Here is a 26,557-nt window from a genome sequence, read left to right on the forward strand (position 1 = left end):
ATTTGACACATAGTCCTCTTTAGATCTCCAAGTAAATTGTTCCAATTTGATTATTTTTTATGAACCCTTTTTCTTTCCTTTCTTCATTGGTTTTTTTTTTTTTTGGCTTTTTGAGCCCTTTTTTAATTAAAGTATAGTCAGTACAATGTGTCAGTTTCTGGTGTATAGCACAATGTTTCAGTCACACACAGACATATATTTATTTTCATATTCTTTTTCATTATAGGTTACTACAAGATATTGAATACAGTTTCCTATGCTATACAGAAGAAATTTGGGTCTTATCTATTTTATGTATAGTAGTTAGTATTTGCAAATCTCTGGTTTTTAATTGTTCTTATACATGCTGTAAACCCTTGGTCCTTAGTTCTTAATTTCTATGAGAGATATCATTCCTGGGCTATCTTATCTTGAAATCTTGACATAGAATTCAATTTTCCTCTTTTACATATTCAAACTGGTTTATTTTTAGTTTTCCTTAGTAATGTTTTTGTTTCCTTTTCTTATCCTTCTTCTGCTACTCTGTTATATACACTTATAAATTTGTGCCAAGGATTCTGAATTTTCATGTTTTCCTTTTTATCTCTGCCTTCATTTTGAGTGTATTTCATTTATCACCTCAAGAAAAATTTTCAGAAACCTGACTTTCATTGTATTATCTCTTGGCTCAAAGTCATCAGTTGATTCCGTATTTCTGTGGATAAATTCCTGCCTACTTGAGGTGTTTGATATTATCCATAATCCTTCTAATTTATCTCTCTTATTTGATCCTTGTTAGTCCTCAGCATGTTTTGCAAAAATTGTTTACCAAATGTGTTCCTTTCACTTCATTCAGGCTTCCCTAGGCTTGGAATAGTCTTTTTTTGGTCCATTGAATTTAACTGATTATAACCTATCTTCCAGTGTCCAGCTCAGTTCACACTATATCTCTACATTCAAGTCTTAGGATAATTCCTCCTTGGAATAAAGAGGATAAGTTATTTGGGTGATACTCCTCAGACTCTTTACAGAGTCTGATATAAATTTTTAGGTTTTTTGTTTCACTATAGTGATGACTTTTGGACACATATATATATATGCACATACATACATATATATCATGTATATGTAAATATATTTATGTATCTACTTAGAATATGATTTATGGAGATTAATTTAAACAGAGCTTATGAATTAGGAAAACTATATAGAAAAAATAAAATTAAAGCAAAAATTTAGTTTGTTTTTGTGATGGTTAATTTTATATGTCAACTTGACTGGGCTGTGTGGTGTCCATATATTTGGCCAAATATTATTTTGAATGTTTCTGTGAGGGTGAATTTGGATGAGATTTATGTTTAAATCAGTGAACTGAGTAAAGCAGCTTCTCTCCCTAGCATGAGTAGGCCTCATTCAATCAGTTTAAGTCCTAAATAGAACAAATAGGCTAACCCTTCCCCCAAGAAAGGAAGGATTTGTCCTTCCTGACTACCTTTGAATGGGAACATTGACCTTTTTCTTGTCTTCAGACTTGAACTGAAGCATTGGCTCTTTCTGGGTCTCAAACCTGCTGGCCTTTTGTCAGGAAATACATGATCAGATTTCCTGGTTCTTGGGGCTTTGGACTTATATTGCAAGGAAGCTGTTGGCTCTCCTGTGTCTCCAGTTTGCCGACTTGCCCTGTAGATCTGGGGACTTGCCTTCATCTACAATTGCATGAGCCAATTCCTTTTAATAAATCTCTTTCTATCTTACCTATATGTCTTATATGTCTGTCTGTCTATCTATCTATCATCATCATCATCATTATCATCATCTGTCATCTATCATCTATATCTTTCTGGTTCTATTTCTCTGGAGAACCCTGACTAATATAGATTAATCTTGCCTGTCTTTACATGGCTATTTCCTAACCTATGAATAGGGTCAGAGGAAAATGATAAAGACAGGACCCTGGACTTACCCACTAGGGCAGAACAGGCTCTAGGAAGACTAAAGAAGCAGCAGGTTCTAACCCTTGTTTTTTTTACTTATTGGCTATGGGACCTTGAGTAAATCATTTAAGATCTCTGAGTTTTTCATGTGCAAAATAATGATACATCTGCCTCTGATCTCAGGTTGTGTTGTAAAAGATATTTAATATGCCCACACTTTAATGACTGTTAAATATTAACAAATAAGTACTATTGCTATTACTATTTTTAATAAAGACATTTTACCCATTACACTACATAAATGAGACTTCATAAAACCCTAAATGGTCATATCTGCCAATGGCATGTCAGAATTCTGACAAAAGTACAGAAATAATCTCATTCCTATTTATCATAGTTACTATAGGGAAAGTTTGAAAAATATTTCAAGGCCAAACTTTCTAGTAGCTACATGGATTAACATAGTATGTCAGATTGCATTTGGCAAGTTCTGAACTAGGCTGGGATATATTACATATGAGGAAACAGATCAGCGAACCAACATATTTTAGGTTAAAATTCTCACTGAAACCATAATTTAACTAAAGCTTGGTACATAGAGGGAAAAACAAAATGAAAAACACACAAGCATAGTACTATGTGTTTTCTTTACAACAAAATTGAAAAGTACTAATGCATTGCTGGTTTTAGTGCAATAATTGCATGCACCAGATATTTTAAAGTGTTCACAAAGTACCATATGGCTTATCTGTTCAGCTGCAGTGAAAATGTGGATTTTTAAGAATAAAAATTAGTTTGAAAAGCAGCAGGCAACAGTAGTCTCGAATCCCCTGTCTGCCCGTAAAGTGGAGAAACCATCTGCACTATGTGCATGCTGATGACCTTGGATTAATTCTAGCAATGTCATTACCCAATTAGTTGAGGAAGGAAAGATACTTGGGAATTACAATTACAGATCCATTAAAATTGTGCAGTGCTTTTATTCTCAAATATTTATTAAATCACATCTGTCTGCTAATCATTATATGATGGTTTTTTTCACCTAAAGGAGACTCAGTTTGATAAAGCAGTGAGCCAGCCCTGAATAATATAATTATGCTACTTGAGCACACTTCAAGTATCTCTGTTCTGAAAAAAATAGTAACGGTATCTCCTTTTTAATCTCGTGACTTCTTAGGTGGTAATGCCTCCATTGGTTGGAATAATCTCCTCAGTTATAATAAACTATTTTAACCAAAGAAAAATTATAAATATACATGCCAAATTATTTAGTAATTTTGTGTTTTCCTGCTCTACTTGTTCTTATTTTACAGAGACCCTGCTGTGCCTCTAGAGATCATGTTAAAGAAACTAATCATTCTTGCACAATAAGCACATTTTAATTTTTGTTTGTAATTGTTTCTTTTAAATGAAAAATTTAAGTTTTATAGTGGTCTTAAAACAGAAATTTTCTGTGTAGCTATCATTTCTCACCATTTAATTTGAGAAGGCTTTTGACAAGCATGTAATTTGCACAGAATATCTTGTATGTAGAAGAAAATATATATTTGTGGAATTTATATACACAATGTAGATAAATATAAAATTAAGACTATATACAAGTGCAAAACAAGGTTAATTATACTCTGATTAGAAAGACAATACTAAAATTAAACTGTAAAAAATCTTGTGGTTTAACATCATACAGAATAATTGCCCAGCTATTGTCATTAGGCTGTATTTATGAATTTTATAGAAACATTTTCTCTCATGTTATACTATTATTAGAAGAGATAGATGATTGGCATACATTTCTTAATGCTTATATTTGGCTCTAGTCTATGATTACTTCTAGCTGAAGAGCAAGAGTGGCTTTAAAACACAAGTATTCTTGAATTTATTCACTCAAGATGTATTAATGCATGACTACTCATTGCAATCACAGTCCTACACATTGTGGATACAGCTGAGAACAACACAGAAGAGAAACAAAGAAGGAGAAGCAAAAAGACTGGTATTCCAGAGGACAAGTGAAGAAATAGTTTAAGAAAGAGGAAATAATAAACTTATCCAGTGGTGTTGATAGGCCTGGTACAGTGGGCACTGAGGATTGACTGTGGGACTTAACACAGAGAAAGTTACTGGTGACCTTGACAACAAAGAAGTTAAGGTGGCAGGTGATGACTGGAGAGAGTTCAAGAGAGAATCGAAGATCAGAAAGTAGAAGCAAGGAGTATTGACAACTCTTTTGAAGATTTTATTGTGAGGAGAGTGTCTTGGCGGATTCTGGCTGCTATAACAAAGAAACATGGACTAGGTGGCTTATACACAACAGGAATATATTTCTCACAGTTTTGGAGGCTAAAAGTCTGAGGTCAGGGTACCAGGATGATCAAATTCTGGTAAGAATTCTTTCCTAGTTGTAGACACAACTAGTGTTTAAAATTGTGTCACCACAATTTTAAAGACAATTGTCTTTTTTCTTTAATATTACATACTATGATCAGAATTTAACAAGCATTACTATCAATGCTCCCTTGTGTATAAAGTTTTCTTCTTCTTGTTTTTGGCATCTTTAAAATTTTGTCTCATGTTTGGTTTTCTGCAGTTTGACTGTGATGTGACTAAATGTGGGTTTATGCATATTTATAAAGATTGGAATTCTCTGAGCTTCTTGGATCTATAAGTTATATGCTTTTTGAATATTTCTTCAAGTTTCATTATTTTTTATTTTCAATTCTTTCTCCTCTAATGGATTCATAATTACTTACATTTGCTTTAATTTTTTCAATTTTGTATCTTTCTTCTTGGTATATTAGATAAATTCCCTTCTACTATCTTTACATTTTCTCTCTCTCTATTTGCAAAGTTCAGTATTCTCTGAAGCCTATAAATCTTTACGTTCAGATATTGTACTTCCTGTCCTAGAACTTCATTAGTTTCTTTTTATAGTTCCCATTTATCTGTTGATATATCAGTTGCATTATTATCACCAGATTTTACTTTAATTCCTTGAACATTTTATGTTAGCTGCTTTAAAGTCCTTATTAATCTAATCTCTGTGCTATCTGGCTCTGTTTCTGTGTGCTGCTTCTCCTGGCTACAGATTCGATTTTCCTGTGCAAGTTTATTAATTTTTTACTGGAATCTGGATAATTCAGAGTCATTGGTTCCTGTTATCTCCCTCTTAAAATTTTGTGTTCTAGATGATTAACTTGAAATCTTGGAGAATTTGTTGTATGATTTCTTAGAGCAGGTCTGTATTTGTTTTGCCTTTAGTCCCAAAGTGAACTTCTTAGACCTGAGAAAAAGGCATGGACACTCTTAGATTTCGTGGGAAAACCCAATATGTTTACAAAAATCTAAAATGTACCAAATTTTGTTTTCCTTGTGCTGTTAGCAACATACTGCATTCTGCTGGGCTTCTTAAAGTCTTCCTCATGCCTGCATAGATTTATATACAAGCTTTGGGGCTTCCCCTCCTTGTGTCCTCTTTCAGCTCGTCTTTTCCTTCAAATCCCAGCAGTCTGGAAGCCCCAAACTTTGTCTTGTGATACCTCAATCTAAAAAGTCTGTGGGTTTTTTCTGAAGTTTTAGTTAACTCCATGACCTTCAGATGTGGGGATACCTTAAGGGGAAAATCTGTATAAACATGTATCTAATCCATTGTGGTTTATTTCTTTCAAGAGTCAAATTCTCTGGAATGTCTGTCTAATTTTGGTCACTTAACAATGCCTTTTATGCTTTATCCAGAGGTTATATGTACTTGTTATCTGCACAAAAGTAAGTCCAGTAAAAACTACTCTACCAATACTAGTATCTTTTTTAATAATAGTAGTATCTATATTTTCATTAGTATTTACTAGCACACGCTAAAACTTAAAAATTTGATCTTTAAACTAGTATATATTACATGGAAATTTTATTTAAAAATATGAGGTGCTATCTAGTATACATTGAGATATTTTGGACTATATTAAATATGCTAAGTTGTTAAAGGTAAATACATTTTTATTTAAGTTAATCAAGCAAGTACACCATTAGGAGAAACTAGTGATTTATAATTGAGTTGATTTTTCTTTCAAGTATTCATTTGTGAAAGCTAAAATGACTTTTCAACTTTAATTATTTAAATAAGACTGTCAGTTACAACAGGAAATAAAAGTTGACTGAGAACTCATAAAATATGAAATAGATGTTGTCTCTGATTACAGAGGCTAAGCAAAATAAAGCTAGATGAGGGAAGTGAAATCTGTGACTAAAAATACATGGTGATAAGCAAAAATAGCCTTGAAAGCTTCATAAACCAGCAAGAAAGGAGAATTTCAAAATTACAATTGTGAGGAAATTTTGAAGTGGATATATTTGTTAACATGAAGTACTCTTTATAGTCATCAATGGTGGTATATCAAATAATTTTTTACATTTTATTTTCATTCTAAGTAATTTAGCCCCAGAGTTTTAAACTAAAGTTATTTTGGTCTTCTAAATATTCCAGGGTTTTCGTTTCAGCAGTTCCTGATATTTCTTTTTCTGTTGGTTTCAGTAACTCTTTCCAAGTCCCCCTTTAGTAGGTATAGTCTATTTTCAGATTGTATTTGCTGACTACCCACGGTAGATCTTTTTTCATTCTGAGCTGAAGAAACTGATCTAAGCTCCCAACCTCACTGACAGGATCAACTGAATAATATTATTTTTCTTATTTTATAAAGTGAGGTTGCAAAGCATAACTGTACCTTCACAGTTTGTTGTTGAATGGAAACATTGAATGAGTCCTAATCTTGCACATCGTGTCCTTAGCATTGCACCAATATACCAACAGTCACCTCCAGCTGAGCTTGGAAATGTGAGCACCTCACAGCAAGCAATGTTTACCTTTCACTGCTGTGACGTTCACTCTTTACCCAAAGCTTTACGGCAACACAAGTTACAAGTATAAAATACAACTCTTCCATCGATTTTTCCCCCTACATTGTGTCTGCTTTGCCATTTTGACAGCCAAAGTCCCACAAAACATTTAAAGGGAAGAACTTCAAAGGATTTCAGGGGAGCTGTGTTCCCCTTCTCTTTCTTGAGGCAGTTTTTACTTTACGTCTGGAGCTTTGGATATTTGTATTCGGTAAAATTCTGGCACACATTATTTTCTAAGTTGTATTCTGTCGCATGCTGTTATTAGACTCTTCTATACTAAGCAGGAAGAAAAGAGTTCCTGGCTCTTTCTGGTATAGTATTAACCTTTTATTACTTAAGTACTCACATGTCTGAGTAGAGCAGCCAAAGTTCATAGCTGTTATATTTCCAGATCACACATGTATTCAATTTTTACATCCAACAGTTGGAATCAGAGCAGAAAAAAAGAAGAAGAAGAAGAAGATACTAGGGATGTTTTCAGGGTCAGTGCAGGACTGGTAATGATTTCTTGAAGAAAAAGTAGTGTTTGGATACTAGGTGCATTTTTTTCTTTTTTTTGCATGTTGAAATTTGTTGAAGAAAACTAACATGGAACTAAGTCCAGATTTTTATTCAACAAACATACATTTCATGTCTAGTAAGTGCCAGGGACTTACTAGATACTGAATAAAAAATTGAACATCCCTAAAAATATTAATTTCCAATACAATTTACAAGTTTGAGTCACAGAGTAAGAAAAAATCCTTTACTTTTATTCTGACTAGACACATCCACTGCCTTTAGTCCACAAGGATTTGTTGCCCTGAGCAGCAGAGATGAAGGTTGCAATGTTTGGAACACCTCCCATCCACTTTTAGCCTTTCAGCTTATCGAAGAATATGCTTGTTCATCTGAGTTTGTTCTTGAATTTTATATACAGGAATATCATATTTTTAAATTCATTTAATCCATTTTTTCTGTTTCTCTAAGGTCTTTTAAAGCTTTTTTGTCTTTTACATGTACAGCATAGGGAGTCATAATGTGAGGGAGTGAGGGGTGTAGAATATGCCTAAAACTAGGAAACTTAAGTTAATTCATTTTCCCTTGAAACTGACTCTGCAATAAGTCACCAGGAAACAGTAAATTCCTCAATGAAATCTTTAAGCATTAGGTCAGAACACAAAGAAACTGAGAGTTTTTAAGCATATGACTGAGTTCCCAATGTCAAAAAAATGAAATAAAACAACAACAAAAAAATAGGTTGAAAAGTCACTATCCCCAAACTAGGGGGCAAAAAATAAGTTTAATCCCAAGAACATATCAGAACTATTTTTCTTAATGTATGTCAAAAATAATTCCTTTTCTTCCCGAACAAATACATTAGCTATGCAACCCATTACTTAAACAATTTGAAAGCAGCTCACAATAGATAAGGAAATGGAAATGGGTGCATAATCTCATCCAGAGGAGAAACCCACAGTGTAACTCTTCTAATTTCACATCACATTTCATAGAAAAGACACAACAGAAGAATTATAATCATATCACTGCCCCTTTACTTTGGCCTGTACTTTACATAAACCTCAACAAATTGATTTTGCTACCATCAGTTCAGGGCTTCCAACAGATAATTTTATGGTGTAAATTTTATTAATGTTCTTCTTAAAATAAGAATTAAACAAGAGTTGACTAGAATTGGGATTATGCACAGCAGGGTTTTTAGAAAATAAAAGGTGATTTTTAGCTCTATATCTTCATCAGTTAAAAAACAAAACAAAACAGAACCCAGAAGAGACAGAAATGTTTTGACTAGAGCAATGGTAATCGAAATTTCTGCTTTTAGGACTCTTTTATTGTGTTAAGAAATTGTTGAGTGCTACAGAAGAGCTTTTATTCATATGAGTTATATCTATCGATATTTATTATGATGGAAATTAAAATCAAATTTCAAAGCATGAATAGTAGTAAATTCACTATAGTGTGCACATTTTAAAAAATTAAATAACTAATTTTCAAAATAAAAGTAATTCATGATAGAATAATATTTTTAAAATATTTTTGCAAATCTCTTTGCTCTCTGGTATAATAGAGGACACATGGATTGTTCTATATGTCTCTGGATTCACCCTACTATATTATTTTGGTTGCTGAACATGAAAATCTAGCTTTACACAGATAATGTCATTGAAGGAGAAAATATTTCAATAACTTTTTCACATATTTTGGAATATTCTTCTTTAATTCTACATCAGAACTCAACATGTAGTAATTTCTTAGGCAAATAATAAAGAATTAATAAAGTACATTAAACAATATCAATGAGCTTTTTAAACAGTGTTACCTTAAAGTAACTCTTGCACTTTGAGTATATCACTTCTCTGTGCGTTATTTTGTTATATCATACATTGGCCATTTGGGAAGTATTTGTTCACTGAGTTGTGGAATCTTCCAATTTTTGGCATATTATTAAATCAAATGTCAAAATATCATCTTTATTATTATTACCTCTTACTGTCTCTGAAAGTTCTTTACCTATTAGGAACTTTTACATTCATGGGAGTGGGTAGGCATTTTCAAATAGATTCAAATTTTCCTTGAAGCCTGGCAACACACCCATCACTTGCTTTCCTTAGCATGACAGACTCACTTTGTTCATTTTTAAAGAAATGTCTGCCAGAGACCCAAGTCTCAATACCCATAGTTTGTGTATCAGACATCCTTTCAAATAACAATGTGTTCCATGAAAAAACGTGCTTGCTTTTGGTTCAGTCACATAAGTAAATGAATTTTCATGCAAGTTTTCTGTGAGATAGCCATTGTACTTTAGTAGAAATGCTTCATGTGTATTTCTTGTAGGCATTGCACAGAAAATTTAAAAGATAGGTACTCAAGAATTGAGATTTAATAAAATCAATATATTTACTGCTTTCCCAAGGACATTCTCAGTTGAAATTTGCAATTGTTTTCATTGCAAGTGCATGGTAAGAAAGAATGCATAACTGCTTCTACAGATTTAAGTTATTCCTTTGATTTGTGCTAGGATCCTACAAGTTTTACCTACTTTGCTTTTCCACATGATTGTAATGTCAACATATTGAAGTGATAAATAATGTCTTAATATTATCATGAAACAGTTTGATCTTACCTACTTCCTGAATAAGTGTTAGGAATACCTAGGGTTCTCAAATCGTACATTGAGAACTGCTGGGCTAGAGCAGGAAAACAGAAAAATAGAGAGCTGAATCATCTTTTTATTCTGAAAACTAGTGTTGATGGCTTTGAGAATAATTGGGAAGTAAGGCTAAAAGACATGTGATTTGGATTTGCTATCCTTCTAGCTAATAAGGAACCAGTTCTGTGTATTCCTGGAATTGAAAATGTCAACAGGAAATTAACCTGCTTCCTGAAGAGCCTGAACTCTTTCTGAAATATTTTCTTCATGAATCTTCCTCAGTAAGAGTTGCTCTAACAATAAATACAGACTCTGTTAATTGATACGTATCCAAAAAGATTAGTGGCTACTTTTCCCATTGGAAGTTCTCTTGAGTTTCTCTTTCTGATTTCTGTATCTTGGAAATCTAAATACAAATATCTTAACCAGCATTTATATGCCAGACATTAAGGGGTTGAATGGGCAACGATTAAAATTAAACTCTATGTGCTTCAATGTTGTTTTGCTATAAAAACGGTGATCATACATGCCAGGATGTTCAGAAGCCTGGTTTATGCCTGATTATGATATAACCATTAAGAGCATCCCCTTCTATTCTCAAAGCTGTTTCAGAGGGTATGATTAATTATATGGTCATCTTACCTCTAAGAGATCCCTGTAATTATTTCACACATGCCCATCACTTTAGACTCTTCTGTTTCTTTCTATTAACTTCCATGGGACATTCATTTCAGTAGAATTTGTGATAGGCCAATTGTGATCATCATAATATCAGAAGTATAATTTCTGAAATAAATAGGACATAAAACAGACGTGTTTCTTTTAATATTGAGTAGTTCTCTCAATGAATTAAACCTGGCATAATGTTTAATAGAAAGAACCTGCAAAATCAATCAAGACATTTTTAGAGATTGATAAAGTAGGCATATGTCTTGAATCGTCAGAACACAGCAGAACATGCTCGGTCAGTTATTACTATAACAATGCTATGAAGCAAACAACCCCAATATTCAGTGGATTACAAAAACAAGTACTTATTTCACTTGCTCAGAGTTTTGTGGGTCAATAGGGTGGACGACCCTACTCTAATCTGCTGATCTGCTGGGTTGGTTTACAAATTAAAGACTGGATCAGACCGTTCCATATGTTCCTTATTCTTTGTTGAGCAGTGAATACCTGGGATGTGTTCTTCACATGAGTTATAGCAGGAATCAAGAACCAAGCTAAATCAAGCAAGTGTAGTTTAGTCTTCCAATGAACCCACTAAACTTCATTGGCCAAGCAAGTTGTACGGTCAAGACTTACCTCACTGGGGCAGGAAAGCATGTGTTAGCTATAGTGGGATGGTACTGCAAAACTATGTGGCAGAGGCTGTGGATATAAACTATAGTGCAGAAAAGTGAATAATCCATTCTTCCTTTTACCCCAAAGTAACTGAGGAGAATTGAGTATAGTTATGTGGCTGTCTCATAAGAATTGAAGTTGGCAAGCTGCCAAAGGACATGGTGCTAAGGACTGAGGAAAAGCATCCCTAGTGTCACTAGTCCTTTATTATAGGTTGAATTGTTCCCCTAAAAGATATGTTTATGTCTTAATCCCTGGTACCTGAGAATATGATCTTATTTGGAAATTGGGTCTTTGCAGATGTGATGCAGTTAAGCTGAAGTCATTAGGGTGGGCCCTAATCGAGTATAACTGGTGTTTGTCTTTATAAGAAGCAGAAAATGCCATATGGAAACAGAGACAAAGTGGGGCCATGTGACAACAGAAGCAGAGATCGAAATGCCGCAGGGGCAAGCCAAGAAATGCTAAGCATTGTTGCAGATCACCAAAAGCTAGGAAGAGGCAAGGAAGATTCTCCTCCCCTACAGTTTCAGAGGGAGCCTGGCCTTGTCAACACCTTGATTTTGGACTTTGAGCCTCCAGAAATGTGGGACAATTTCTGTTGTTTTAAGCCATGCCGTTGGTGGCAGTTTGTTACAGCATTCCTAGGAAAACAACATACCCTGTAAAACCCAGCTCCATGGTATAGCCTGATAAGAAGGTAACTGTATTGTGCAGGCCTGGAGATAGTGTTCCTGCGGTGCTGTTCAGGTGAAACAGAGAAACGGCAGTTCTGGTCCCCAAAGAACTTGGAGTGAGTCTGAGACAAGCAGCAACGAGTTAAGATGCCTGGCAGGGGAGAAAATCTCCTTGAACTGCTAGGGCTGCCTTAATCAAAAAGGTCTCCTTGACCCTGAATGCAGTGGGGGATAATTGGTGACTAAATAACTGGAACTTGTGGCCGAGTAGCTAAAGTGATGAGTAGAGTTGGTGTCTGTGACATAGCAACATTTCAATAATTGTTAAAAGTGCTAATAATAATTGTTAAAAGTACTACCAGATGCATTAAAGAAACCTTTCCAAGCCCTGTCTTCCCTTTCCACCTCTCAGTAGTTGCCAGGATGCAAAGGGCACTATGGATAACTGGCATTTCTTCAAACAGATTTTTTTAGAGAGTTTGTTTTTTGACCAATTTTATACCCTCTACACACTCTTGTTTGTATTTATCCTGACAATGGGTACAAGAGAAAACTTTTACATTTATATTATTCCTACTGATATGCTTTAAGACTCATTACAAATCTAATTTTTAATTTTTACATTTAGAATTAATGTATACCTTCATGCCAGTTTGTGAATGGCAGGTCAGTCATGGTACCACTTACAAAATTTCTTCCTCAGATAATATGATTCATAAAATCATTTTTTGCAGGAGACTTTTTAAAGAAATGAGACTCTAAGCCAAGACAGGAAACACTGAGAAAAAAATGTATGCACAAGAATAATACAATTTTATCATTGGGTCACTTTGGTTCACTATTGAAAGACTCATTTAGATCACCAGTCAAGAGCTGGTGGTGTTTTATACTTAATGTTTACATTTAAATTAATATAAATTAAATAAGAATAACTTAAGTAATGTTAATTATAAAAAATGTTGTTATTCCTACCATCAACATAGTTTAATAGTATTCATAACTGGAATCTTAAAGTTCAAGGGAAGGAGAGTGGCAAACATGTGGTGCTTAGGAAGGTCAGATTATTTTCCTAAAAACCAGATGTCAGTTGAGAATGACTTAAGGAAGTTTTCTTCTGTAGAGACTTTTTTCCCTTATATTTAATCTATGTTTTAATTTGGGGTAAAAAATGACCTATGGTTGATGGAAGACTTCCTCTGCATTGTCTTATTTGATCCTTACAAAAATCTTGGAGAGAATAATATTAATATTCCTAATTTTGGAGGATAAACTAAGGTACAGGGAGTCTAGGACACTTTGTCAGGATCACATTGGCATCTAGTGACAGGACTGGTATTAAAATTCATGTTTTATTCATTCACTTTTCATTCATTTTTTTAATGGAGATATTTACTAAGGAGGACTAATGTGCTTCTACCCTCTTTACAGTGACTTCTAATTTAGATTGAGATAAATATTTTGTTTGGGAGTGTGGATTGTTATATATGGAATTTTGAGAAAAGCAATATATTGATTTTTATTAAAACATATCTCCAGTTAGAGAGCAAGTTAGTGGGGGAGGGAGACAGGGAGAGAGAGAGGGCGTGCGCGAGAGAATATGAAAGAGAGAGAGAGAGGGAGGGAGGGAGAGAGAGAGAGAGAAAGAAAGAAAGAATAGCCCAAAGAAGATACATGAGATGATTCCTTAAATCCTACTGGGGAAAATAGAAACACTTCCCAGCAAGAACCAGTAGGCATTGCCACTACATTACTACCCAATTGAAGAGATATAAATCACGAGGAGTACTCTTCCAAATGAAACAGCATCACAGACCATTTCATCTCTATAATCCACATATGCCCCTGGGAAATAAATAGGAAAAATTTGAGATTCTCCTCTCTGAATTTCTTTCCCCTGGATCTTAGCCCTATAATTTTTCACTATTTTTTTTTAAAACTTCCAAGAGCTTTCAAGAAGATACATGCTCTGGTTCTCTGGTTGTTTTGTTCTTTTTGTTGCTGTTATTTTTTTAAAATGTTGTCTTTTATTTCTTTCCTTGGGCCATCTGCAGTTTCTGACCAAAAGCACCTCAAAGACTTGTTACAAATTACCCAAACTACCTAGTCTGCCTTACTGAAGCAAAATTCTTTCTTATTGTTTTAAACCTCCTTTATCAATAATTTACTAAAAACTCAAAATAAGGTTTTATGAGTGCAACTCATATTAAATAACTATGTTTCACTGATACTAATATTCTCTCAAAGTACCTACTTTTGGAAAGTAATGCATTGTCGCTTTTGGTTATAGAAAAAATGCAATTTGATGACAGATTGGGTGTGTTGGTGGGGTTTGGGGTAGAGGTGATAAAAATGTGTTCTGTGACTATTATGAACCATTAGTTGACTACATTGTTTCCTGTTTCAAGAACAGGCTCATCTTTGTACCTTATAAACGTCAAAGTTTTATCTCACCTAACACTTATATGAAAGAGTCCCCAAATGTATTATGTGGAAATAGTCACTTTATTTAGTGCACAGTACTTTGTTTTTAATCATCTTTTATTTATTTTATTTATTTTAAATCCCACTGTATTATAATTAGATAAAAATGTGTCTTAAGGCAAGAAAATATGTCTTACCCATCTTTATGACCACATTGCTTAAAAAGCCCTATTCTGTTAAATGAATAAATGAATGATGAATGGATACATACAAGAAGACTGTTGGTGTGCAGATTGTTCTAATCTTATAATCAGACTCTAAAATCAAAACTTCATACATTTCTGCTTTGAATGTCTGTTTTTTAAATTTATCAAAAATTACTTTGATCTTTTTCTGGTTACACATATAAATAATAAATATTCCTATTCAACAGTTTTTTGAGAAAAATCTTTGTTCCAAACTACATGTGATAGAAATATTAGAAGCCTTTTTTCCACTCTCTGTTAGAGTAATCAAAGATTTATAACTCAACTCTTGTTTTGATAAGAAATCTGAGTAATAAGAGAAGAATTTCACACAGGAAAAATGGCAAATCTAGCAATAACATACTACACACTATTTAGTATATACTTTTATGTAATTGTTAAAAGTATGGATTTTGAAGTCAGACAGATGTGAGTTCATAATTTAGCTTTGGAATTCCTTTACGGAAGTTGTCCAACTGTGTAAGTCTACCTTTTCCTGTCTGCAAAAATGGATTAATATTAGTGCCTATCACATTTGGCTGTTGTCAGGATTAAAGTCAATATACAGATAACATTCTTAGTAGAGCTCCAGCATAATGTAAACATGTAATAGGTATTAGTATTTAAAAATTTAAAAATTTCCAGGTCTATTTCTTCCTCAGTAAGCTCCCAGTCTAGTTTGAAAATCTACCAAATATATGAGAGGCCCAAATGGTTTAAAGCATTCCTGCTGTTCTTTCTTTTTTGTGTTTTCAGTTTACGCTGATGATAGCCAAGATCCTAAGTGTTGTCGTTGACACTCATCAATCTGCTATCAGTGTTTTCCTATGGTTAGAAAATATTTATGGATCCAATTATATCAGCTCTTCATTGACTCACGATTAGCAAAAGTGTTTCAAAGCTTACAGTTTAAAAACTACTATGAGATCAAAATGAGTGAAAATGTTCTTGCAAATTATCAGATTTCAGTGCAAGTGTTATAAAATGAAACACTACTTCAGTTCTCCTTTCATGTGTTCTTTAGCAATTTTTTAAGAGATTATTCTTCCTTGAGTTTTGTGATAAACATCAGTCTGACAAACATTCAAGGAACCCTATTTCCATTTAAAGCTTATTACTATAAACATACTGATAAGCTTTTAGCAAAAACTGCATTTGTATGCTATTGCTATAGTAAATATGAAAATATCTTGTTCTATATTGAGGTATAGTTTTTCTATTCTAAACCAGTAGTTTTTTGGAAAACCATATGATCTTTTTCTTTAGTGCCAGAAAGTGCAGTGGAAGGAAGAAAACTATTGTCTTTGAAGATAGTATGCAATCTTAAATGGTGAATGATACTCACTCAGTTTACTAAGCTAACTGTTGATACATTTTGCAGCTGACTCATCCTGGCAGGACCATACAAGAAGCATAACTATTCAAAATCATACATTTGATAGAACAATTTAAGATAGACAACCAACAACATCTGTTCTAAAAATATTCCTGGCTAAAATCTTATCCTCCATGCTTTGTGGTGCAGAATTTAAGAAATTCAGTTATGCATGTGGTTGCTTGAACAGACCTAAACATTTTTCCGTCTTTAGAAAATTAAAATTGACCCTGGCTAGCATATATTCTTTCAGAGGTGGGATGGTCCCTCTCTTGGGCAAGAATATAAGTTATGTTTATCAAGTTGCATAACAAAAGTTTGTCTTGGCCTGGCATGCATATGTTCTGTTTTCAGCTGGGTGCGCACAGTGTGTACATTCCAGAAGCTTACAAGATAGTTTAATCCTATTCGTCTTCTCTCAAAACATGACTGATGTTATAATTGATATTCATGAAGAGGTATGCATAACATCGAAATATGGTTGTGAGATAGTTTGTAAAAAAGTAAGATAAAATTCTATGATCATAAATGTGTAATTCAAATAAATGAAACTGTGTATAGAAAGAGAAAAGCCATAAAACATCCTTAATACATCTAAATGTAGACATATTTAAATGCTTGAAATTAAATATTTTTATGGAAATGGACAACATAAATGAGTCACAAATAAAGTGACTAATAAAGTCAGTATGAATAATATAACAAGAATTCCTTATAATCAATGAGGAATAAATTAACCCTAAAAGAAAATATATAATTGATATATAATTTTAAATAAGTGAAATTACTTTACCAGTAAAATATATAAAAATTTGTTCAGTCTTACTAAATGTCAAGCAAATAAAAGTTAAAATAATAACATAATACAATTTTCACCAGTAAAGCCAGAGGAAAAAAAGACAGTAACATCCATTGGCTGATGATGCTGTTTACAGAAATAAATATGTTCACACACGTCAACTGGGAGTGTAAATTGCTATAATTTTTCTGTGAAACAATTTGCTAGGATTGAGGTTCTAGATCTGGTGACAAGACTTTGTCACTACACTTCCCCCTCCAATGGCAAAGTAGGTGAGTAAAAAAATTTTTATACATATGTCTGTTACTCTGGAATTTTTAACACCTTCCTGCAATTTCAATGGTCTATGCTATTAATATCTTTAAATTTTTAAAAATATATGCACATTTTACCCATAAATTCTCCTTGGTGGATGTTTTTTAATTTTAAAAATCTTGATCATTTTTGTGTTTGCGTGTATATGTATGTATGTTTATACATTCACATTCTTAACTACATTTGTACAAGGATTTTACTGCAAATTGTTCATGGAAGCAAAAATGAGAAAATATCCATGTTATATGATGTCTACCAATTGAATAATTGTATAAATGTAGGCATGCATATATATATATGTGTATATATATATATTTGTGTGTATCTTTGTAAATAATATAACCCTTGTAGGAATGTCAAGGGCCAATTTAAAAGTATTGAATCTCTTTATATTTATCTATATATAGATTGATTATGCCAACATCTATATACAAATATAGATGTACATATGCATACAATAGAGATTATATAAAGAAATTAACCTATTATGTATGTGTTATTGACATCATCCCTTATATTTAAACTCTTATATATTCCTCTTTATTATATATCATTTTTTAAAATTACATGTTACATGTATTTTAATTATATATTTATATAACTGATAAGAAAAAGATGTAGTATAACTTGAAAGAATGTCAATAAACAATTTAAAAACAATGGAACCTCTATTTCTTAATCTGTATATTATGCTGATATGTACACAGCTCATATATGTAGCATACACACATATATGTGTATATATATATAAAAGTATATGATGGCTCTGATTACACATAAAACATAAACCAGTCCTTAAGTATTTTTTGCATTTTTTAATTTAGTTAATAGATAGATCTCTATTGCTGTCAAATAGGTTAACAAAAGTATGGTGCATATATATATTTACAAATACACATCTTCACAGTTAATTCAGTTGTATCTGAGTGGATTGATTAAACTTAAAAGTCGTCTGGTTCATTATTTTGGTAAACTGTAGCTGATACAGCTTGTTTTTAAACACTGGTGGCTCAAGGTCAGGTCCTGACATGGAATGTCAAGTTTAATTTCCCAAAGGGATTCTAGCACTGGACTGCAAATCTCTTGATTGATAGATGTTGCACTACTGTCCCATTTAGAAAAATGTAGGAGAGTTTAAATATTGCCTTAAAACAATTATATGCTTTAAACATTATTTTAAGCTATGAAATATTTTAAACATTCATAATAAAAGTACAGAGAATGATACAATAATATTTTGACTCTCTGTAGAACCATTGCATAGTCATTCTAATTTGAACTGTGGGAGATAATCCCTGGTTGGTTCTCTCACTCCTGCACATCTCTGAGCAGTGGTACTGTCTTTGTGCTGGACAATCTTTTTAAGCATATTTTTACAGCAGGAAGTCTTGAAAGACTTCATTCTTCATCTCTTTCTACCATGTTTGCATTTCCATTTGGTTCTTTCTTACAGGTTCCATTTCTCTTTTGAAATTGCCTATCTGATGCTACACGTTGTTCATTTTTCCTTTAGAGCATTTAACATTTTAATTATAGCTATTTAAAATTCCCTATGCAATAATTCCAGCATCTGTGGTATACATGTATCCGGTTCTGATGATTGATTTGTCTCTTAGGAGTAATTTTTTTCCTTGCTATTTAATATTTCTCATAAATTTTTGCTGAAAGCTAGACATCATTTATAGGACAGAGAGAAGTGAAGGACATAGACGTTGCATCTGGAAATGTTTTCCTTTTGTTGTTGGGCAGGGTGTGATACAATCTAATTTTGAAGTTGAGTTAGGTTTGAGGTTTATTGCTTGCATCATTATTCTCCTACAGTACATCACTGGCTTCAAATACCTCTAGTGATACCTTGTGTTTGGTATGGGAGATGGTTTGCTAGATTTGGTTTTCTGATGATTGCTCTCCTTTTAGCTTTAAGTTTCCTCATTTGACTAGGGCTCAGAGAAGATCTGTCTTTCACAAGTTACTTTATACTCAGTATTTGATAAAAGAAGGAGAACTTGTGAGGCATTCTCTGTTGTTCAAATGAAGCCTCTGTTTCAGATAACTTCTGTATTTTAGGAACTTGGGGTGTAGGCTAGTGGTTCTGATTCTTTCTGGGCATACTTCTGAACCCAGCATGTATTTCTTCCTTTCCTCTAGATTTTGAATTTTTTCCCTCTTTCATCCCACAGTTGCATTGAAATTTGACTCATGCAGTATGGGCAACGGTGTTTGTTACCCCTCCTTCCACATGTTAAAAGCTTTTGTTTTATAGAGAAGACAAGGGAGAAATATCTAGATGAGTTTCTTGTTATAAGTCCACTTTTATATTGTAAAGGTCAAAATGTTTCCTTAGAAGCCCCTTGTTCACATTTTTCCTTAATAATTATTGGGAACAAGAAGAAAATCAACAATTTGATAATATTTCTGGTGGAAAGAGTAGACATATTAGTCATGGACTTGAGCTCTGCTACCAGTGAGGTAATTCATGCCCTGTCATTTCTACACATCAACCTTATAATTTCTAAATTATTTTGGGACTTCCTTTTTAATAAGAATGCCACAGCATGAACCGAAGCATGGCTGTCTCTTGAAATTATGTATTAACTGTGATTATTATTATTAGTAGTATTAGTCATTATGACCTCATTATATAGCTGTAATGCCTGAATAGATCTTGTTATAGATGTGGCATAATGATAATTACACTGTTTTGAATATCATACTGTAAGTGTCATCTTTAGCTCTGATTAAATGCTCAGTGGCAGTTTTAGACTTATAATATTTATTGTGGTTCTATGAACTTAACCTTTTGCCTAACAGGAAAGAAACATTAAATCTCCCCAAATACTCCTTTCTTTGGCAGATCTTAAATGTGAAAATGGATTTCATCTAATTCTCACCCATCTGATAAAGATCCATATCCAAAGTTACTAAAGACAATGGCAAATTATTGTACTCTTTCTATCAAATCTTGTAGAAAACAAAGAGAACAAAAAGTACTTTGCAATACTGTAAGATATGAAGTTGAGAAATATTGGTCAACAGAACTGATTTTATCAATCAATGACAATATTACTTATTTGTTTTTATTAAAGGTTGCTTAATTTTTCTGTCAATTGACATACTATCTCCCAATTACAGTTAGATTTGTTTTATGCCTTCCAAACATTAGCAGTTAGTATCACTTTATCAATAACCAAATATTCAAACCAGATCCCAATGGTTAGGTCCACATCTGGATTGTTAGGGTGACCAGGAACTCTTACTTGTTTGCTTTCATTTTTAATCTTGGTTATATCTCCAAATAGAAAAGAGCTAAGAGGCTCCTGCTGCCCCGACAAAGAAACTAACAGCAAACAGACTCCAGTTTTGTTGTTGTTGTATGTGTGTGTGTGTTTGTGTATGTGTGGTGGTGGGGGGCATACGAACTGAAGTATTGTACTTTTTTCAAGGCATACGTGGAGTCAGAACCAGGTTTAAGGCTGAGAAGGTACTATAACCAGAAAACAGCATTGTCTCTATATGGGAAGTGGAGGAATGCTATTTCCCTTTAGGAAATGAAAATCAATATCCTTTGTCTCTACTTTCCATTGTTTCTTCTCATCCACAAGGACTCTTTTTTCAGGATCTATTGGATCTCTGATTTTTCTCTTCCTTTCATACTATAGTATTAGAAGTGGAAATTTAGACCGATTCAACCAATATTTTATTAATAAATTAGAGGATTCTAACTTGTAGATTCTCTCAAATATGCTAGCTTTCTTCACTCAGAAATACTGATGGCTTCTTATTCATGTTACTGTCATAGCTATTGAAAGTACTGCATTCATAATGAGAAAACCCCCCTTCTTTTCACAGTGTATCTTTTACTGAGACAGTGAAGCATGGCTCCTAGAATGGCACCTTTCAGGACTTTACTGACGAGTCTTTGCAATCTCACACTTAAAGGTAAGGACTATTACTTCTGCTTAAATTTATTCTCTAAGGCTAAGCTCCCTTGATTTGGGGCTAGGGTCTCTTTGGGAAAAGTCTCAGTTGGGTGTGATGTAGTATATAACACCTCTTTTGGAAAAAATAGATCCAGTAAAAGTGTATTTGGATATAGAATTTCTTTTGACAGCCTCAGTAGTTAGTCTGTATCTGTTCTATATATATATATATATACACACACACACACACATACAGTTTCTTAGAAGCAAATTTGCTAACTTCAATTATGCCTTAACCCATCTTCTTGAGTAACCTGCTTTATTCCCTTAGTACCACTTTCTCTAGCAGCATGGGCTAGTTCAGTACTTTTCAAAGTCTTTACACATTAAGACTTTTCTTTTATACTGGAAAATAATTTTGAATAAAATTGTATATAAGAAGAATTGTTCTTTTATGCCACTGAATGAGATTTTACATAATACAAAAATACTGTGACTATACTAATACTGTATAACTGGCCTATGGCATTAATCAAGATGATACCTAAACATATTTTAAAATTATAGCACATACATGTGTGAGAAGACTTTCACTCTACAGACAATACTTGGTACACTATAAGGATGTGCAACACTCCCTTGAATAATGCTGAAACCTTCCAGAAGTGTGGAGCACAGAGACTGCTGATGGAAGCAGGACTTATTTTTCAATGGCTAATAATTCTATTCTGCATTTTCTCTTCTGCACAATGGAGAACCTTGCATCTACACTAAACATTTCACAAAATGTTATGAGGATCACATGACATACTATATACTCAATAATAGAAAACTTAAGGAAAATTCCATGAAAGAGTAAGCAAACTTCTTTATACTCTGAATTCATTTTGTAAAATATTTTGTACCGAGTCACTTGCACTGTTTGATGTTGATGATGAAAAATACATTGTGGGATAGCCAATGAAGGTGGAACATTATTATTTTAGAGATATTCAGAAGCAGTAAAGATCTGTTCAATATGTAGTTTTCTACTATTGATGCTGAGCCAAATGCAAAGATCCTTCTGGAAGTCAATGAGAGTTCTGAACGCAAGCCAGAGCAAGATGAGAAAAATAAAGTAAAATGAGGAACTGGCCTGAAGTCAAGTTTTTAAAAAATGAAAGTAAAACCCTCCGATATGTTCCCCTAATGGTGGATAATTGTATATTGTATTTTAGATGGTTTTCAAAGTGCCTTATTCATTCATTAGTCAGTGCACTCTGTAACCTTAGAATGAGATCAGAGTATTGAAAGACTTGTCTTTTAAGTTCAATTAACTTTAGTGTGGGAACACGGGTACCATTGAGAGAGTTAATCCACTGCTTTTCATGGAACTTATATGAGAGGGAAGAGGAGTATTAATAAAAGGAATGCATGAGTTACATTTCAACTTCTTTTTCCTATTCTAAAATATTTTCTATGGTGGACATTAGGGGAAAAATTCCCTTTCTTACCATCAAAAATTCTATTTTCCAACTGTTTTTGCTCTTGAAACCTTGAACTCCTAATATAAGATTATAAGAAAAAGACCTAAAGTCTACAGCACTGAACTTTAATTTCAACAACACTTTTAGTGTTTGAGGTTATTACAATAAGGTGGAGATAATATAGGGACACAGGCTGATTTCAATTTTCAATTCTGTTAACACTGTAGAACTATTTAAAATTATTTCACACTTGTTATACGTACTTTTCAGGATGACATCATATACAAAATTAAGTTCTCGATTCACATTTTTAAATTGTTTTTCAGTAAGAGAGTCATTTTATCATTATCCATGAGTTACAGGAGTAGAGACGTTGACTTTAGTTTGTCTGTGGTTCCCAGGAGCATGGAAGACATCAGTTACTCTTCCTGGCTAACTTCAGGCATGGTATAAAGAGCTAAAAAGCATGGCACACTCTGGAGGAAAAATCTAAATTAAGAAAAGCTATTCACATGGAAAATAAAATAAGATATAGAGTAAAATTTTAATATAGAAGGAGAAAAGAGAGAGATAATCATGAAAACTATTTCTTAAAAACTGTGTAGGATAGAAAATATTTCTCTTCATTTCATAATGGGTGGGAGATGTAGATAATATATTGGAAGGGTATTCAGAGCTAAGATTGTGACTACTTCAGTGTACATAATCCAATCAATAAGTATTAATTGCTTTAAACTATTAAAGTAATAGAGATAAACAGTTTAAATTATATATTCACTGTTAGCAAATCAAGTGAAATATAAGTGAAAAAAGCTAATTGTCAAGTTTTACATTGATATTTTTCTTAGAAAACTAAGGTATATTCACTATTGAAAATTTGAAGAAAGTGGATAAGATTAAAAAAGAATAATATTTGTGGTCCTCACCTTAATATACCTTACCTGGAGAGGACCACAGTTCACATTTTAGTGTATTTCCTTCTGTTATTTCTAAGCATATGTACTATATATACACATTTCTGCCTTGTTCTTTGCACTTAACACATTTTGATGTGTTTTAATAAAATTGTTCAATTATCTTAAGATTCTTTGGCACATTTTTTATTGACATTGGGTGTCTGTAACACAAAAGCACTTATCTGTAATTTGTAAAAGTTAATTTAGACTTTGATTTCGTTGTGTATTAACAACAACCCTTTGAAATAGATAAGCCAGAAATTATCTCCATATTTTTCAGAACTAAGACCTAAGGAATTCTAACTGCCAAGATGGTTGGATCTAAGTCTCCAAAATCTTGGTTGTATGCTTTTTCCTCAACATTATGAGATACATTTGATTATTAAGGCTCTCTGGATGGGATCCAGGTGGGACATACCTTATATCGAAAAAATATAATGTCAGAGGTTCAAATATGGATTCATACTTTTGAATGGAATTGATATAATGAGAAAGAAAAGGATTTTGGCTTAACATGCAATCATGTGTTTCCAAAGTCTATAAATCCTAAGTGTGTTTTGGTCTGTTTTAAAAACAGCGATCAAATACTAATAAAATGTTTTGAACAACAGGAGCCAAAAAAGTTATTGACAGTTTTTCAGTGTTGACATTGTTCCAAGCAATTTACTCTCCTTGGCAGAACACAGGAAGCAGTTCTACTCTTTAGTGACGAGCTAATATTTTAAACATACATCGCAACCTTTTTCTTAACCCAAATGAAAATGGAAATAACTACAATTTGAAATAGGGACAGAGTATGGAAGAGCTAATTAAACTTTGGACAGAAAACTCATAAAACTGTGGTTTAGAAGAGAGTAAGCAGGTTATCCACATTTAGCACACATTTCATATTAAAAAAATTATTTAAGGAAACATACCATCTGTCATGATGCCACAGATGCAGAAGATATGAACTTCAAATGCTGAAAATAGATGGGACTTATGCAAAATTTTTTGTATTATTTTTAAATAATTAGTTGATAACATAATTGCAGTGTGCTAAAATTATCTGTAATCTTTATTTTTAAAGATAAATATTAGTGATTTGAGTAAGGCAGTTAAGAAGGTGAATTAATTATTGCTTTGTTCCTGTCAGTGTAGTGTGTCTTTCTTAGTATAGATCATAGAAACACAAGAGTTTTAGCACGTAGTTGCACTGAGAAGTAAGAATAATTATTGAAGGATAAAAGGAACAACTAGTGTCAGGATAGTAGAGGAACATACAATAGTCAGTGTTTGTAAGTTACATAGGATTATGTCTTTTTCACAGAGGTATTCTAATATCTATTACATGTCTGGGTCAATAAATATTTGTTGGTTGAATGAATGAGTGCATGTATTCTTATCTTTTTTATTGTAGTATATAGTCAGTTTACAATGTTGTGTCAATTTCTGTTGTGCAGCAAAGGTTGCAGTCATACATGTACATACATATATTCATTTTCATATTCTTTTTCATTATAGGTTACTACAGGATACTGAATATAGTTCCCTGTGCTATACAGAAGGAACTTGTTTTTTGTCCATTTTATATATAGTAGTTAGTATCTGTAAATCTCAAATTCCCAATTTATCCCTTCCCACCCTCTATTCCCCAGTAGCCATAAGTTTTTTTCTATGTCTGTGAATCTGTCTGCTTTGTAAATAAGTTCATCTGTGTCTTTTTTTTTTGGTTTGTTTTAGATTCCACATATAAGTGATATCATATAGTATTTTTCTTTCTCTTTCTGGATTATTTCACTTAGAATGACAATCTCCAGGTCCATCCATGTTGCTGCAAATGACATTATTTTATTTTTTATGGCTGAGTAGTATTCCATTGTATAACTGTACCACAACTTCTTTATCCAGTCATCTGTTGATGGACATTTAGGTTGTTTCCATGTCTTGGCTATTGTTTATAGTGTTGCTATGAACATTGGGGTACGTGTATCTTTTTGAATTAGAATTCCCTCCAAATATATGCCCAGGAGTGAGATTGGTGGATCATTTGGTGAGTCTATTTTTAGTTCTTTGAGGAATCTCCACACTGTTTTCCATAATGGCCACACAAAACTACATTCCCACTAACAGTGTATGAGGGTTCCCTTTTCTCCACAACCTCCCCAGCATTTATTGTTTGTTGATTTTTGAATGATGGCCATTCTAATTGGTGTGAGGTGATATCTCACTGTAGTTTTGCTTTGCATTTCTCTGATAATTAGTGATAACTGAGCATTTTTCAATGAATGCATGTATTGATGCATTAATTCTATATTCCAAAAATTCCTAAGAGTCTGAATTGATAGTGCTTGCTACTAGTTTTGATCTGCATCAGGCATTTTCTTTTTTTGTTTCTTTCTTTATTTTTTCCCCCTATATTCAGGGAAGAAGCACACATTTAGAGAATAACCTAAATTGATCAGGATAAATTCTTTTGGTAAGAAATGGAAGGGGAAGTTGGAGTAAGAAAGAGGGTGAAGTAATAAATGGGGTACAGTAGGGAAATAACTACTGTGAAAGCATGTAGAGACAAACTGCTAAACTAACCCACTACCCATGTTTATATGGTTTTCTTTTTCAAAATTAGTATGGTCTCCCAAAATTTATCTATGTGCTGAGTCACTGACACAATGCAGAGTATTATTTTTCCTTAAAAAGTCTAAAAACTATGCTATCATTTTAATAGCCAGGATCTGCTTGTCTCAATGACATTATTGAGAATATTGAATGCCAAAGATTTCTTTCAAGATTCTATAACAATACAGGTACAGTAAGTAGTTTTGAGAGAAGAAAAAATATTGTTCATTCCTTGCCTGCAAGCTGATTCTGTAATTCTTGGTGGTGATGCTACTACTGTTTCAAAGAAGCAAACAAGAAACACTGGGCACAAAAGATCAAGTGAGAATGCAACTCTCCTGTATGTAATGTACTTTAAGAGAGTGTTCTTTGAAGAAATCTTTGATATATGAGCACCATCTATTACTTTTTTTTAATACTTTGCCAACTTGATTAGATTTTCTAGCAATAATGTTTCCAAGAATGGTTCTATAAGGAACACTTCATG

General features: G+C 33.0%; 1 long non-coding RNA gene across 1 annotated transcript in view; it reads left to right on the forward strand.

Moving 5' to 3' along the window:
• Window positions 1-26,557, forward strand: part of LOC140700159 (uncharacterized) — a 66,929-nt gene that overhangs the window by 34,055 nt on the left and 6,317 nt on the right. Inside the window, exon 2 of the long non-coding RNA XR_012078429.1 lies at window positions 20,980-21,069. This is a non-coding gene — a long non-coding RNA (uncharacterized lncRNA). The remainder of the gene's footprint in view (window positions 1-20,979; window positions 21,070-26,557) is intronic.

The sequence above is a fragment of the Vicugna pacos genome, chromosome 2 (genome assembly GCF_048564905.1).
Source record: "Vicugna pacos chromosome 2, VicPac4, whole genome shotgun sequence".
In the NCBI taxonomy this organism is placed as follows: domain Eukaryota; kingdom Metazoa; phylum Chordata; class Mammalia; order Artiodactyla; family Camelidae; genus Vicugna; species Vicugna pacos.